General features: G+C 39.7%; 1 protein-coding gene across 3 annotated transcripts in view; it reads left to right on the top strand.

Moving 5' to 3' along the window:
* The window catches only part of LOC309799892 (negative elongation factor D-like), a 69,364-nt gene that overhangs the window by 41,771 nt on the left and 11,734 nt on the right, over positions 1-15,859 (top strand). Inside the window, exon 1 of one of the 3 annotated variants that reach the window (XM_082613516.1) lies at positions 7,005-7,214. The exons of the other annotated variants lie outside the window; for them this stretch is intronic. The gene's annotated coding sequence lies outside the window, so the exon portion shown is untranslated. Of the gene's footprint in view, positions 1-7,004; positions 7,215-15,859 lie in introns of those variants that run through there. 3 annotated transcript variants of the gene reach the window in all.

Below are 15,859 nucleotides of genomic sequence, written 5' to 3'. Positions count from 1 at the left end.
CTTTGCTCATTGGTTTCTTTCACCTAGCATAATGTTTTCAAGTTTCATCAATGTTGTAGCAGTATCAGTGCTTCATTCATTTTTAATGCTGAATAATATTCCATTGTATGGGTATACCACATTTTGTTTATCCATTCATCAGTGATGGATATTTATGTTCTTTACATTCTTCAGCTATTATAAATCATATTACTATAAACATTCATATATGAGTTTTTGTGTGTACATAAGTTTTATTTCTCTTGGGTGTATACCTAGTGAAATTTCTGGGTCAAATGGTAATTCTTTATTTAACATTTTGAGGAATTCTTTTCCAAAGTGGTTACACCACTTTACATTCTTACCAGCAAGGTATGAGTGTTGTAATATCCCCACATCCTTACCAACAATTGTGATTACTGCTATTATAAATGGCATTATCTTATTAATTTTATTTTCAGATTGTTCATTGCCAGTGTGTAGAAATAAAATTTTCACATACTAATCTTTATTCTACCACATTGTTGAACTGATTTATTGGCTCAAAGTTTTTTTTGTGTCATCTGCAAATACAGATAGTTCTAGTTCTTTCTTTTCAATCTGGATGCCTTTTATTTCTTTTTCTTGCCTGATTGCCTTGGCTAGAACTTCTATTTTAATGTTGAATAGAAATATTGAGAACAGATATCCTCTTCCTGTTCCTGATCAAAGGGGGAAAGTATTCAGTCTTTCTTATGAAGTATGATGTTAGCTGTGAGTTCTTTGTAGATAGCAAAATAATAAAAGAAAAAACAAATTTAAATATTTGATGTCCATTTAGAAAACTTAAATTTCATTTTCCTATTTAAGTTCTCCTTATCAACATTGAAATCATAAAACACAAGTTGCTTCAAGCTAGGGAGGAAACTAAAGTTACCATTTAGCTTTTGCAAAATATCACCTTATAATAGGCAAAGTCATCACCAAATGTGTATGAGTAAAGCTATTATCAACACAACTTTTGTAAAAGGAGGCTGAATAGATAATTCTTTGTTTAGATGTTTTTGTCCTTCCCTGAAACCCTCAAGGTGAAAACAAAAGAGATTCCTGAACTATTTTCTAGACCTAAGATTTAATCTTTGCCATATTGTACAATGTTTTGTAATGCTTTAAGCTTGAAATGATTTTTTAAAATCTATTTAAGGCACAAAATGCTAGTTTGTTCTTATTCACTGTCTCATTTGAATTTGTGGGAATTTAAAATGGTTTTCAATGATAATCACAATGCTTAAGTTTTGCATGTGGGCTAATTTTTTGTCTCATTTTTAGTGAGTTATACCCTAAGATAAAATAAAAATGCTGTGATAAAAACAAACAGCATTTAAAAGAAGAAGGAAAAATTATCTTAATAAAATAGCATTGATAAAAGAGAACTAAAGGATTCCTTCTTACCTTACTCTCCCATTCACCTTGGCACACCCTTGCCAAAACCATACTCTGAAGAAGCCTGAGCCCAGTGTCAAGGTCTCAAGCCTCAGATATTCAGACCTTAAACTGAAAACTCAGGACACCCAGGGAGCTCAGACCTTCAGACGTGAGATCATCGGGAGAAAGGAGAATTGAATAATCTGTAAAGACAGCATGGACTAGGGCAGAAAAGGGTGGAATTGAAACTGTGTAACTCATATTGGGACTTGAACCCATGGGCCGAGACTCAAACCAAGCCAAAACCCAGATTAGGACTTGAACCCATGGTCTTTTAACTGAGATCACACACCTGGTCTCAGGACTTAATGAAGCTCAGGTTCTTGATGTCCTGTCACAGAAAGAATACAGTAAGAGACAAAGTGATAGGTAAGAAGTGGATTTATTTTATTCTATTTTTTTATGTAGGAGGTTTTTGTTAGTCATCCATTTTATACATATTAGTGTACATATGTCATTCCAAATCTCCCAGTTCATCCCCCCACGACCCCACCCCGCTTTTCCCGCTTGGTGTCCACACATTTGTTCTCTATATCTGTGTTTCTATTTCTACCTTGCAAACCAGTTCATCTGTACCATTTTTCTAGATTCCACATATATGCATTAATACACGATATTTGTTTTTCTCTTTTTGGCTTACTTCCCTCTGTATGACAGTCTCTAGGTCCATCCACATCTCTACAAATGACCCAATTTCGTTCCTTTTTATGGCTGAGTAATATTCTGTTCTATATGTGTACCACATCTTCTTTATCCATTCATCTGTTGATGAGCATTTAGGTTGCTTCCATGACCTGGCTATTGTAAATGGTGCTGCAATGAACACTGGGGTGCAGGTGTCCTTTTGAATTATGGTTTTCTCTAGGTATATGCCCAGTAGTGGGATTGCTGGGTCATATGGTAATTCTATTTTTAGTTTTTTAAGGCCTCCATACTGTTCTCCATAGTGGCTGTATCAATTTACATTCCCTCCAACAGTGCAGGAGGGTTCCCTTTTCTCCACACCTTCTCCAGCATTAGTTGTTTGTGGATTTTCTAATGATGCCCATTCTAACTGGTGTGAGGTGATACCTCATTGCAGTTTTGATTTGCATTTCTCTAATAATTAGTGATGTTGAGCAGCTTTGCATGTGCCTCTTGGCCATCTGTATGTCTTCTTTGGAGAAATGTCTATTAGGTCTTCTGCCCATTTTTTGATTGGTGTTTTTTCTTCTTTAATACTGAGCCACATGAGCAGTTTATATATTTTGAAGATGAATCCTTTGTCCTTTAAATCATTTGCAAATATTTCCTCCCATTCTGAGGGTTGTCTTTTCATCTTGTTTACAGTTTCCTTTGCCGTACAAAAGCTTTTAAGTTTCATTAGGTCCCATTTGTTTATTTTTGTTTAATTTCTATTTCTCTAGGAGGTAGGTCAAAAAAGATCTCGCTGTGATTTATGTCAAAGGGTGTTCTTCTTATGTTTTCCTCTAAGAGTTTTATAGTGTCTGGCCTTACATTTAGGTCTTTAATCCATTTTGAGTTTATTTTTGTGTATGGTGTTAGGGAGTGTTCTAACTGTATTCTTTTCCATGTAGCTGTACAGTTTTCTCAGCACCACTTATTGAAGAGGCTGTCTTTTCTCCATTGTATATTCTTGCCTCCTTAGTCATAGATTAGTTAACCATAGGTGCGTGGGTTTATCTCTGGGCTTTCTATCCGGTTCCATTGATCTATATTTCTGTTTTTGTACCATACTGCCTTGATTACTGTGGTTTTGTAGTATAGTCTGAAGTCCGGGAGCCTGATTCCTCCAGCTCTGTTTTTCTTTTTCAAATTGCTTTGGCTATTCGGGGTCTTTTGTGTTTCCATACAAATTGTGAAATTTTTTGTTCTAGTTCTGTGAAAAATGCCATTGGTAGTTTGATAGGGATTGCATTGAATCTGTAGATTGCTTTGGGTGGTATAGTCGTTTTCACAATGTTGATTCTTCCAATCCAGGAACATGGTATATCTCTCCATCTGTTTGTATAATCTTTGATTTCTTTCATCAGTGTCTTATAGTTTTCTGAGTACAGGGCTTTTACCTCCTTAGGTAGGTTTATTCCTAGGTATTTTGTTCTTTTTGTTGCAATGGTGAATGGGATTGTTTCCTTAATTTCTCTTTCTGATCTTTCATTGTTAGTGTATAGGAATGCAAGAGACTTCTGTGCATGAAGTTTTTATCCTGCAACCTTACCAAATTCATTGATTTGCTCTAGAAGTTTTCTGGTAGCATCTTTAGGATTATCTATGTATAGTATCATGTCATCTGAAAACAGTGACAGGTTTACTTCTTTTCTGATTTGGATTCCTTTTATTTCTTTTTCTTCTCTGATTGCTGTGGCTAGGACTTCCAAAACTATGTTGAATAATAGTGGCAAGAATGGACATCCGTGTTTTGTTCCTGATCTTCGAGGAAATGGATTCAGTTTTCCACCATTGAGAACGATGTTTGCTGTGGGTTTGTTGTATATAGCCTTTATTATGTTGAGGTAGGTTCCCTCTATGCCCACTTTCTGGAGAGGTTTTATCATAAATGGGTGTTGAATTTTGTCAATAGCTTTTTCAGCATCTATTGAGATGATCATATGATTTTATTCTTCAATTTATTAATATGGTGTATCACATTGATTGATTTGCATATATTGAAGAATCCTTGTGTCCCTGGGATAAATCCCACTTGATCATGGTGTATGATCCTTTTAATGTGCTGTTGGATTCTGTTTGCTAGTATTTTGTTGAGGATTTTTGCATCTATATTCATCAGTGATATTGGTCTGTAATTTTCTTTTTTTGTAGTATCATTGTCTGGTTTTGGTATCAGGGTGATGGTGGCCTCATAGAATGAGTTTGCGAGTATTCCTACCTCTGCGATTTTTCAGAAGAGTTTGAGAAGGATGGGTGTTAGCTCTTCTCTAAATGTTTGACAGAATTCAACCGTGAAGCCATCTGGTCCTGGACTTTTGTTTATTGGAAGATTTTTAATCACAGTTTCAATTTCATTACTTGTGATTGGTCTGTTCATAATTTCTATTTCTTCCTGGTTCAGTCTTAGAAAGTTATGCGTTTCTAAGAATTTGTTGATTTCTTCCCGCTTGTCCATTTTATTGGCATAGAGTTGCTTGTAGTAGTCTCTTATGATTCTTTGTATTTCTGCGGTGTCTGTTGTAACTTCTCCTTTTTCATTTCTAATTTTATTGATTTGAGTCCTCTCCCTGTTTTTCTTGATGAGTCTGGCTAAAGGTTTTTCAATTTTGTTTATCTTCTCAAAAAACATTTAGTTTTATTGATCTTTGCTATTGTTTTCTTTGTGTTTCTATTTCATTTATTTCTGCCCTGATCTTTATGATTTCTTTCCTTCTACTAATTTGGGGTTTTGTTTGTTCTTCTTTCTCTAGCTCCTTTAGGTGTAAGGTTAGACTGTCTATTTGAGATTTTTCTTGTTTCTTGAAGTAAGATTGTATTACTATAAACTTCCCTCTTAGAACTGCTTTTGCTGCATCCATAGGTTTTGGATCATCGTGTTTTCATTGTCATTTGTCTCTAGGTATTTTTTCATTTCCTCTTTGATTTCTTCAGTGATCTCTTGGTTATTTAGTTACATACTCTTTAGCCTTTGTGTGTTTGTATTTTTTACGTTTTTTTCACTGTAATTGATTTCTAATCTCATAGTGTTGTTGTCGGAAAACATGCTTGGTATGATTTCAATTTTCTTAAATTTACCGAGGCTTGATTTGTGACCCAAGATGGGATCTATCCTGAGAATGTTCCATGTGCACTTGAGAAGAAAGTGTAACCTTCTGTTTGCGAATGGAATGTTCTATAAATATAATTAAATCTCTCTGGTCTATTGTGTCACTTAAAGCTTGTTTTTCCTTATTACTTTTCTGTCTGGATGATCTGTCCATTGGTGTAAGTGAGGTGTTAAAGTCCCCCACTATTATTGAGTTACTGTCAATTTCCTCTTTTATAGCTGTTACCAGTTGCTTTATGTATTGAGATGCTCCTATGTTGAGTGCATATATATTTACAATTGTTATATCTTCTTCTTGGATTGATCCCTTATGTAGTGTGCTTCTTTGTTTCTTGTAATAGTCTTTATTTTAAAGTCTAATTTGTCTGATATGAGTATTGCTACTCCAGGTTTCTTTTGATTTCCATTTGCATGGAATATCTTTTTCCATCCCATCTCTTTCAGTCTTTATGTGTCCCTAAGTCTGAAGTGGGTCTGTTGTAGGTAACATATATATGGGTCATGTTTTTTATCCATTCAGCAAACCTGTGTCTTTTGGTTGGATGATTTAATCCATTCACATTTAAGATAATTATGGATATGTATATTCCTATTACCATTTTCTTAATTGTTTTGGGTTTGTTTTTGCAGGTCCTTTTCTTCTCTTGTGTTTCCCACTTAGAGAAGTTACTTTACCATTTGTTGTAGAGCTAGTTTTGTGGTGGTGAATTCTCTTAGCATTTGTCTGTAAAACTTTTGATTTCTCTGTCAAATCTGAATGAGATCCTTGCTGGGTAGAGTAATCTTGGTTGTAGGTTCTTCCCTTTCATCATTTTAAATATATTGTATCACTCCCTTCTGGCTAGTAGAGTTTCTGCTGAGAAATCAGCTGTTAACCTTATGGGAGTTCCATTGTATGTTATTTGTCATTTTTCCCTAGTTGTTTTTAATAATTTTTCTTTGTCTTTAATTTCTGTCAGTTTGATTACTATGTGTCTCGGCATGTTTCTCCTTGGGTTTATCCTGCCTGGGACTCTCTGCACTTCCTGGACTTGGGTGACTATTTCCTTTCCCATGTTAGGGAAGTTTTCGACTATAATCTCTTCAAATATTTTCTCGGGTCCTTTCTCTCTCTCTCTTCTCCTTCTGGCATGCCTATAGTGCGAATGTTGGTGTGTTTAATGTTGTCCCAGAGGTCTCTTAGGCTGTCATCATTTCTTTTCGTTCTTTTTTCTTTATTCTGTTCTGTGGCTGTGAATTCCACTATTCTGTCTTCCAGGTCACTTATCCGTTCTTCTGCCTCATTTATTCTGCTATTGATTCCTTCTAGTGTAATTTTCTTTTCAGTTATTGTATTGCTCACCTCTGTTTGTTTTTTAAATCTTCTAGGTGTTTATTCTTTAATTCTTCTAGGTCTTTGTTAAATATTTCTTGCATCTTGTTAATCTTTGCCTCCATTCTTTTTCTGAAGTCCTGGATAACCTTCACTATCATTATTCTGAATTCTTTTTCTGGAAGTTTGCCTATCTCCATTTCATTTAGTTGTTTTTCTGGGGTTTTATCTTGTTCCTTCACCTGGTACACAGTCCTCTGCCTTTTCATTTTGTCTGTCTTTCTGTGAATGTGGTTTTAGTGCTACAGGCTGCAGGATTGTAGTTTTTCTTGCTTCTGCTGTCTGCCCTCTGGTGGATAAGGCTATCTAAGAGGCTTGTGCAAGCTTCCTGATGGGAGGGACTGGTGGTGGGTAGAGCTGGGTGTTGCTCTGGTGAGCAGAGCCCAGTAAAACTTTAATCCACTTGTCTGCTGATGGGTGGGGCTGAGTTCCCTCCCTGTTGGTTGTTTTCCCTGAGGCGACCCAGAACTGGAGGCTACATGTTCCTTGGTGGGGCTAATGGTGGACTCCTGGAGGGCTCATGCCAAGGAGCACTTCCTAGAACTTCTGCTGCCAGTGTCCTTTTCCCACAGTGAGCCACAGCTGCCCTCCCCCCCCCCACAGGATACCCTTCAACACTAGCAGGTAGGTCTGGTTCAGTCTCCCATGGGGTCACTGCTCCTTCTCCCTGGGGCCAGATGCACACACTACTTTGTGTGTGCCCTCCAAGAGTGGAGTCTCTGTTTCTCCCAGTTCTGTCAAAGTCCTGCAATCAAATCCTGCTAGCCTTCAAAGTCTGGTTTTCTGGGAATTCCTCCTCCCATTGCCAGACCCCCAGGTTGGGAAGCCTGACGTGGGGCTCAGAACCTTCACTCCAGTGGGTGGGCTTCTGTGGTATAATTGTTCTCCAGTTTGTGAGTCACCCACCCAGTGGTTATGGAATTTGATTTTATTGTGATTGCACCCCTCCTACCATCTCATTGCAGCTTCTTGTTTGTCTTTGGATGTGGGGTATCTTTTTAGGTGTGTTCCAGTGTCTTCCTGTCGATGATTGTTCAGCAGTTAGTTGTGATTCTGATGCTGTCCTTCTACTCTGCCACCTTAGACCAATCTCCCAGAAGTGGATTTATTTAGAGAGAAACACACTCCACAGACAGAGTGTGGGCCATCTCAGAAGGCGAGAGTGGCACCAGGGTATGGGCTTGTCAGTTTTCATAGGGGTAGGTCATTTCATAGGCCAAAGAGTGGGAGGAGTATTACAGCTGTTTTGGGGAAGGGGTGGGGATTTCCAGGAATTGGGCCACTGTCCAATTTCTGACCTTATGGTCGGCCTTGGAACTGTCATGGTGCCTGTGGATGTGTCATTTAGCTTGCTGATGTGTTACAATGAGTGTGTACTGAGGCTCAAAGTTTAGTGGAAGTCGACTCATCCATCATCTTGGGCCTATTTGGTTCTAATCAGTTTATGTTGTGTCCTTGGGCTATGTCATTTTTTTTAAAGGTTGTTCCCTGCCCCCTTCCCTCCTGTTTCAGAATCCTGATTCTATTGACTCACTGGTTTGGGCAAGGCACTTGATCCTTCACCTGTACAGTGGTAAGAGGATCACTTACCTTTTAGGATTCAAGTTACAATTAAATGACATAACTTAAAGGGCTCAATATAATATTTAGCATATATTCAGTACTCAGTGAATAATAGCTATTTTTTTCCCTCTGGAAAAGAAGCAGAGGAAATTTAAAAGGCAGAAAAAGAGGAAAAAAGAGAAAAACAATGAAGACAAGCAGGGAAACAAATAACAAAGGAAAGGTATGTGTTCAGGTGAAAGCTCCAGGGGAGTTTTCTGACTTGAAAGTGAACAATGCTGCAGACAGAGATTTGCCATTGATGCTGAAAACTCAGCCTCTGTGCACTGGTGCTGAATCAAATCTCAGAGACAGAGTTTTGGGTGAAGTAGAAAAGAATAGCTTTATTGCTTTACCAGGCAAAGGGGGACATGGTTAGGCTCTGTGCCTTCAAAAACTGTGTGTCCCAACCCCGGAGGATTTGGTGAGCAGTTTTATAGCAATGGTTCAAGGGTGGGGTTGCTGATAAGATTAGGGTGTGTGCAGGGCCTGCACTCCTTTAATCTGGCCTCAGGTGGTCTCCTAATCTTGATGAGCTTCTCTGGTTCCTTTAGTCTGGCCTCAGGTGGTCTTCTGTGGAAGGAATAATGCTAACATCTTCCATTTGTTGGCGGTTTTAGTTCTGTAAAGAGCTCAAAGATATTGTTTTGTGTATCCCTTGAGGCAGAACCAGGACCCTACCCCAAGGCTGCACTCTTGTTTCTTGGCTGATCCTCCCTTGTCTCTGCATTCCCTCCCTTCCCTGATTAGCAACTGTTTGAATCTGCCCTTTGGAACTCATGGAAGGTCATGGAGGCTGGAATCTATTCCCTACAAGAAACACAGGGCATGAAAAGTTTTCTGTGCTGAGGAGCCCCACAGGTTCCTGCTCAGTTTCACCATGAACAATCTCCTTCACAGAGAGCAGTATCTCCCACTGATTTCCCATCCTACTTCAAATCTGAAGCATACACTCTCGAGTGAGAAAACGTCAGGGAATGTAAAGAATGAAAGATATTAGTCAGCAAGCAATGGAAAATATGAAGCAAGAAGAAGAAAAAGAACACATTAATCAAAAAGTGTAGGGCTTCCCTGGTGGCGCAGTGGTTGAGAGTCCACCTGCCGATGCAGGGGACACGGGTTCGTGCCCTGGTCTGAGAAGATCCCATATGCTGCTGAGCGGCTAGGCCCATGAGCCATGGCCGCTGGGCCTGTGCGTCCAGAGCCTGTGCTCCACAATGGGAGAGGCCACAACAGTGAGAGGCCCGCATACTGCAAAAAAAAAAAAAAAAAAAAAGTGTAAAGAACATGAAGGACAATGAAAGAATAAAGGCAAAGTTAAATTCTTGGTAGTAATACAGACTAGCAGGCAAAGGACCACCAACTGCCTTTATTAATTTAAAAAACAAGCAGATCTTAGTCCTGTTAGTTTTGTAGTTTTGACCTTTAAGGTCTTTTTTTTAGGTTTATGAGTAGGCTGAATCATGACAAATGCCTAATTTAAAATTGACTTAGCTGCCAATCACCTCTCCTGTGAGAATCAGCTGCCAACTGAACTCTAAAACAAATAAAAATACTTGGATTAATCCATTCAGCAACAGAGAAACATATCTCTTTCTTTCTGGGATCTTGGAGACAAAGTAAATTAACTCTGTTAAGGAGAGAGAGCCATATAAAGGGAGCAGCCTTATAAGGGAATGACTGGATTGGGGTCTCCACTGTCAAAGGCACAGAGGGGATTCAAGGTAACATTTCTTGATTGAAAACATGGTTCAAGCATTGGGCCAAGTAGGGTTTTTAGGGGTCACATGTCTTGGATACTATTCCACATAAAACATTTTATTTCTAGGACACAGTGACCGTAAAGGTTTCTCATTCCAACCAATGTAAAAAAAAACATGGCGTACTCCTCCCCTAATCCCACGCTAGCAACCCTCCTCCTTGGAACAACTTACAAGGTAAAACATCTTTGCAACAAAATATCATTAAGTCTCTCCTTTTAGCCACTTCATTTTTTCTCACTTCAGTAAGATTCTTAACAGGAGTGCAAATGCCCTATTTATTAGGAAAGACCTTGACCCTACACAGAGCAAATACAAACAGCAAAGTTATTCTAACAAACTATGTAAGTTGGTGTTCTCTTCAATCTGCTTTCTCTGTGCCTCACTGTTGGCAGGCCAGTAAAGCTTAGGGCCCATGGCATAGGAAGAAAGAAGTGTAGGGAACCCATGAGTTTCATGCAATCTGGGAGGGATTTCTGGACAGGGAAACATGGATTCCTGGCTCCAAAGGACTTGAATCTCTGGCTGCTTTGGGAAAGTGTCCTGTTTGTGTTGGAGATGTCCCAGGGCAGGCTTTCATTACAGAAATTGAGAGATGTTGCCTTAGGGTTCAGTGCCTTTCCCAGGCTTGTTAAGTGCCATTCACTCATTCCTTCATTCAGTAGGTATTTATAAAACATTTCTGACTCAGAGCTAGGAAAATGTGAGCCAAGGGCAGGCTGCATCCTAGGAGTTGTCCTAGGAAATGAAAAGGTCACTGACTCTGACCTTGTATAGGCACAATTTGTTATAGAGGTTAATAACACAGATATTAATTGGAGTCAGGAAGTTCTGGGTCCCCGTCCCACATCCTCCATTTTCTAATATGACCTTGGGCACATTATTAACTTGTCTGGGTTTCCGGTGTGAATAATAGTAATTCTGATGTGGATAATTAGCAACAGTAGGGTTATTATGAGCTTTAAATAAGATAATGCTTTCCCTAGCACATTATAGCCTTACACACTGCCTGACACATTGTAACTGTTATTACTATTTGATAGTCTAATATCAAGACATATCTCTTCCGTTCATCAGATCCCTAAATTAAAATAAAGAAGCACAGCAATTATTGCCAGTTATGATTTCATCTGTAATCAATATCTCCAGAGAGCCTTCTGGGTGTTGGAGTAGAACCCAAGCCATCTTGGCCAAAATGTCTCAATCTTTGGGTGTCTGAAAATGGCTTATGCTCATTAAAAGTTCTTTTGTTCTCACTGGATTGCCAAGTGCTTTATGAATTTAAACTGATCCCAAGAGAGACTGATGCCTATTGTCTCCGAGAGGAGCCCTTTTTGTCCACGCAGCCCATCCTGCCAAATCTAAGGCCACTCCAGGTTCGCTGAGAGCTGAGCATTGCTGAACCTCAGAGTTGAAAGGAGCTTTGGAGGACATCAATCTCAGGCCTGCTCCATTGCTTGAGCCAAACCACAGAGCTAAGTAAGACACTTAGGTCAACTGATAATATTTCCTCTCAAAGTCTCATTTTTTTTCCAGGCTTTCAGATCCTTAGACTTTCATGGAATAGGCTAGTGACTTTGAAGCGCTACCTATGAATTATCATTCAGTAAAGTGAAAAAACAATGGCTCCATTTGGTGGCTCCCCCGCTGTTGTAGATGGCTGAGCATCTCTGAACTGGCTGTGGGTTGGTGGGAAAGTGTCAAGAATCCCATTGCTTTTACCATTTATACGGTAGTAAAAGGTATGCATTTGCTTTGTGTGTACTCTTGGGAAATACATTTCTGCACATAAGTTCATGCAAAGTGGTAGCAAAAACAGCCACAAAAAGGTTCCAAGAAGGGGTGATCAGAAGACAAGGAGAGAGGCCTCCACCTCATCTCCGAAGCTGAGATGTAGGAGGAGGTGAAGTACCTTTTCAAATAATAATATTAATATAATAATAATAATAGTGATCATAACTAGCTACACCAAGAAGTAAAGGGTTAAGCGGTGTTGTTCATTGTCACATGATGCTGGGAAAGAGCTGAGCAGGAACCTTGGGGCTGGGGAGGAGGCACATCTTGCCTGCACATGTGGCCTCTACCACAAACACTTCAAAGTGCCTCCTCAGACCGACATAACATTCTGACGCCGACTGTAAATGCCCTTGACACGCAGAGTGGAAAATATCAAACGCTCCACCAGTCCCCAAAATGCAGTGTCTCTGCACTGGGAAAGGCCTTAATGAGCCTGCAGTGAAGGGGGAGGTTGGGGGCCAGGACTCGGAGCCAGGGAGAGGGGAGGGGGGGTAACGGGTGGTTCTGATTTAAGGCTTGTACAGATGCACGCCGGCGTGTGCAACTCTGCTCAGACCGCTGTGAATCTAAATGCCCCAGGACCTTGCGGAACAGCCCCAAACATCAATTCCAGGCCTTGCTGAGTCAAGACCCTACTGAGACTATTTCCCCTTGCACATTCCAGAGCATATGACTCTTAAGTGGAAGAATTTTCCAGCCCACAGAGCTGTGATTTTTCGCCAAAGAATCATTGTGCCCTGTTTTCTCCCACACAGTTCCCTTCCATTCTCATGGAGGACACCTTATCACGCTGTCCTCTCTCTGGTAAATTTTCATGATGAAGAAAGTCGGCTGCCTGAAAGGTCTCTCATCCTACCAAGGTGCACCTGCCTTTCTGTGAACAGAGGGTCTTTCCCTGGAGGTCTGTTGTTATCTGCTCCCAGTAAACCTGCTACAAAATAACTCAGGAGAATAGTCCAGACAATGTGGAGGAAGAGGGTGTGTTCCTCTTTAATATCCCATCTTTTCATCATTGGCCCCTTGGGCTGAGTTTGTTCATCCACTCATTCTTTAATTCATTCACGATTTTTGAAACACTGGAGCACATAAAATTTATAAAACACCCTACCCTTTGAAGATATCACTGTATAATAGGGGAAGGGAACATACAAAAAACCAATTACAAATGAGTGTGTACAGTGCTTTAATAGAGGTCTGTTACCAAGTGCCCAAGCACACAGGAGTGAAAGTGAAGAGGTCAGCTCTAGGCATACAGACCTTTCTTGAGGAGACTGTATTTAAGCTGGACCTTGACGAATGCATGGGATTTTAGCAGGCAAAAGAAACAGCCGGTGTAAAGAATTGGGAGAGAGCAAATCCTAGTGAATTTGGGGAAGGTGTTCAGTGTGGTTGGAGTACAGGGTGTGGGGAGCAATGATGGTAGATGAGGCTGGGAAGGCACAACATTAAGGGCTCATGTGCCAGGCTGATGCACTCATTACAAAGTCTAAAGGATTTTAGGTTAATCTCTAACTTAGAAGGGTAAGTCTAGTGGAGTGAAAGAAGAACTGGAAAGTGGAAAGCCTGGAGTCTTTCCTGTGTGTGACATGCTCTGTTCATCTTAAGAACATCATTTGCTCATCAGAAAAGATATTTAGTTTCTGTTTCTTCCCACGTCTGTTATACTCACTGGGTGCTGTTCCTCCCAACTCCTTAGAGGCTTAGCATCGAAAACCAGTGTTCTCAGGGCATTTTTCTCCTGCCTTTGGCCACTGCTCTCATCTCTCCAGATCGTGTGTTCTAGAAGCAAGAATTTCGGGAAGTAATCAAAACCACTGGTCCATTATAGAGCTCCACCCCAGAGGAAATATGGAGGATGAAGTCTAGTCCCCAAGAGAGAGCAAACACATTCTTATATAAACACAGAGCAAATGCGAAATTTTAGCCAGAAAAATACTCACTTAAAATACATTCTGTTACTAAGCTTATATCAAACAGGCCCAAAGGGACCCATCAGAAGTTTTCTTGAAAATTATATTTACATGGCTTTAAATGGTGTTTGGGTGGTTAAAATTCTTCTAGTATAATAACATGGGAACATAAGATAAGTGAATAATAAAAAAGGTAACTGAATCTCATGTGTTAAGTCCTAAAGTTTTTACAGGTATAATCTTTAGGGAATAAGGAGGAATTAACCCATGAATAGGAAGGGTTCTGGAAAGATAGAGGCAGTGCTCAGTGGTTTCTCCAGCTTTAATTGTCACTGCTGGAGACAAGACCCCAGAATGCATGAATTGATTTCCCTGATGAAAACATCAGATTTTATGTATTTTGAAAATTGGTGGGAACTGCTGTAAAAATAATTACATCTTGTTTCTCTCCCGCAGAAAGACTGTAGATGACCAACGTCATTGCTTTGTTTGGAATATTGGCTCTGATTAAAAGTCTTTAGTTAAGATTCAGTGATTTATTATTGGAAACTTGTATAGCCTGGTCTAGATGTACTGACCACATTGAATATGCTCTTTTGATCTATCTCACCATCTGTATCATTTATACACTGCTCTACAAGTTATAGAACACAAGTTGGTGTGCTATGACTTTTATGTGCATCATGTCATTTAAATCAATCTTACAACAACCCTGTGAGATAAGTTCTACTATTAGCCCTATTTTACACGTGTGGACACTGAAGGCTCAGAGGGATGAAGCTAACTTGGAGTTCCCAAGGAGCAGGAATGAGATTCTAATCCAGCTCTGACTCACCATACTACATGGCACGCTGATGTTTCTAAAGGACACTAAAGGCTGTTACCTGAGTGGGGGCAGGGAAAGGGACCAGATTGGGTTTAACTGAATCAAGTGGCCTGGGGGAGTAAGGGACAGACTCAGAGAGGTACCAAAATATTCATCTCCTTTATCTTTGGTGTGGGCTCCACTTTTGACTCTCTTGGGTGCTAGAGGCAGGAGGGCACTGTTACCCCTGGGCTTGGAATTGTGTCTGTAGAGCAGAATCACCAACTCAGCAGGCTCAAGGTCTGAAAGCAATTATGCTGGGCCCAAAAACTAAGTGAGCTGCAGGTAAAACAGAATTTAATAATGTCTATTTAATTTCTTTTTTTTTTATTTTTTATTTTTTATTTTTTTTAAATTTTTTGCCTTATAACAAATTTAATCAGTTATACATATACATATGTTTCCATATCCCCTCCCTTTTGCGTCTCCCTCCCACCCTCCCTATCCCACCCCTCCAGGCGGTCACAAAGCACCAAGCTGATCTCCCTGTGCTATGCGGCTGCTTCCCACTAGCTATCTACCTTACGTTTGGTAGTGTATATATGTCCATGCCGCTCTTTCACTTTGTCACAGCTTGCCCTTCCCCCTCCCCATATCCTCAAGTCCATTCTCTAGTAGGTCTGTGTCTTTATTCCTGTCTTACCCCTATGTTCTTCATGACATTTTTTTTTCTTAAATTCCATATATATGTGTTAGCATACAGTATTTGTCTTTCTCTTTCTGACTTACTTCACTCTGTATGACAGACTCTAGGTCTATCCACCTCATTACAAATAGCTCAATTTCATTTCTTTTTATGGCTGAGTAATATTCCATTGTATATATGTGCCACATCTTCTTTATCCATTCATCCGATGATGGACACTTAGGTTGTTTCCATCTCCGGGCTATTGTAAATAGGGCTGCTATGAACATTTTGGTACATGTCTCTTTTTGAATTATGGTTTTCTCGGGGTATATGCCCAGTAGTGGGATTGCTGGGTCATATGGTAGTTCTATTTGTAGTTTTTTAAGGAACCTCCATACCGTTCTCCATAGCGGCTGTACCAATTCACATTCCCACCAGCAGTGCAAGAGTGTTCCCTTTTTTCCACACCCTCTCCAGCATTTATTGTGTCTAGATTTTTTGATGATGGCCATTCTGACTGGTGTGAGATGATATCTCATTGTAGTTTTGATTTGCATTTCTCTAATGAGTAAAGATGTTGAGCATCCTTTCATGTGTTTGTTGGCAGTCTGTATATCTTCTGTGGAGAAATGTCTATTTAGGTGTCTATTTAATTTCTAAATCCATTCCTTGCTTTTCCAAAATACCATATATATATATATATATAT

This window comes from Mesoplodon mirus (assembly GCF_964341445.2).
Source record: "Mesoplodon mirus genome assembly, chromosome: 3".
Lineage (NCBI taxonomy): Eukaryota > Metazoa > Chordata > Mammalia > Artiodactyla > Ziphiidae > Mesoplodon > Mesoplodon mirus.
This window is presented reverse-complemented; position numbering and strand designations above follow the sequence as displayed.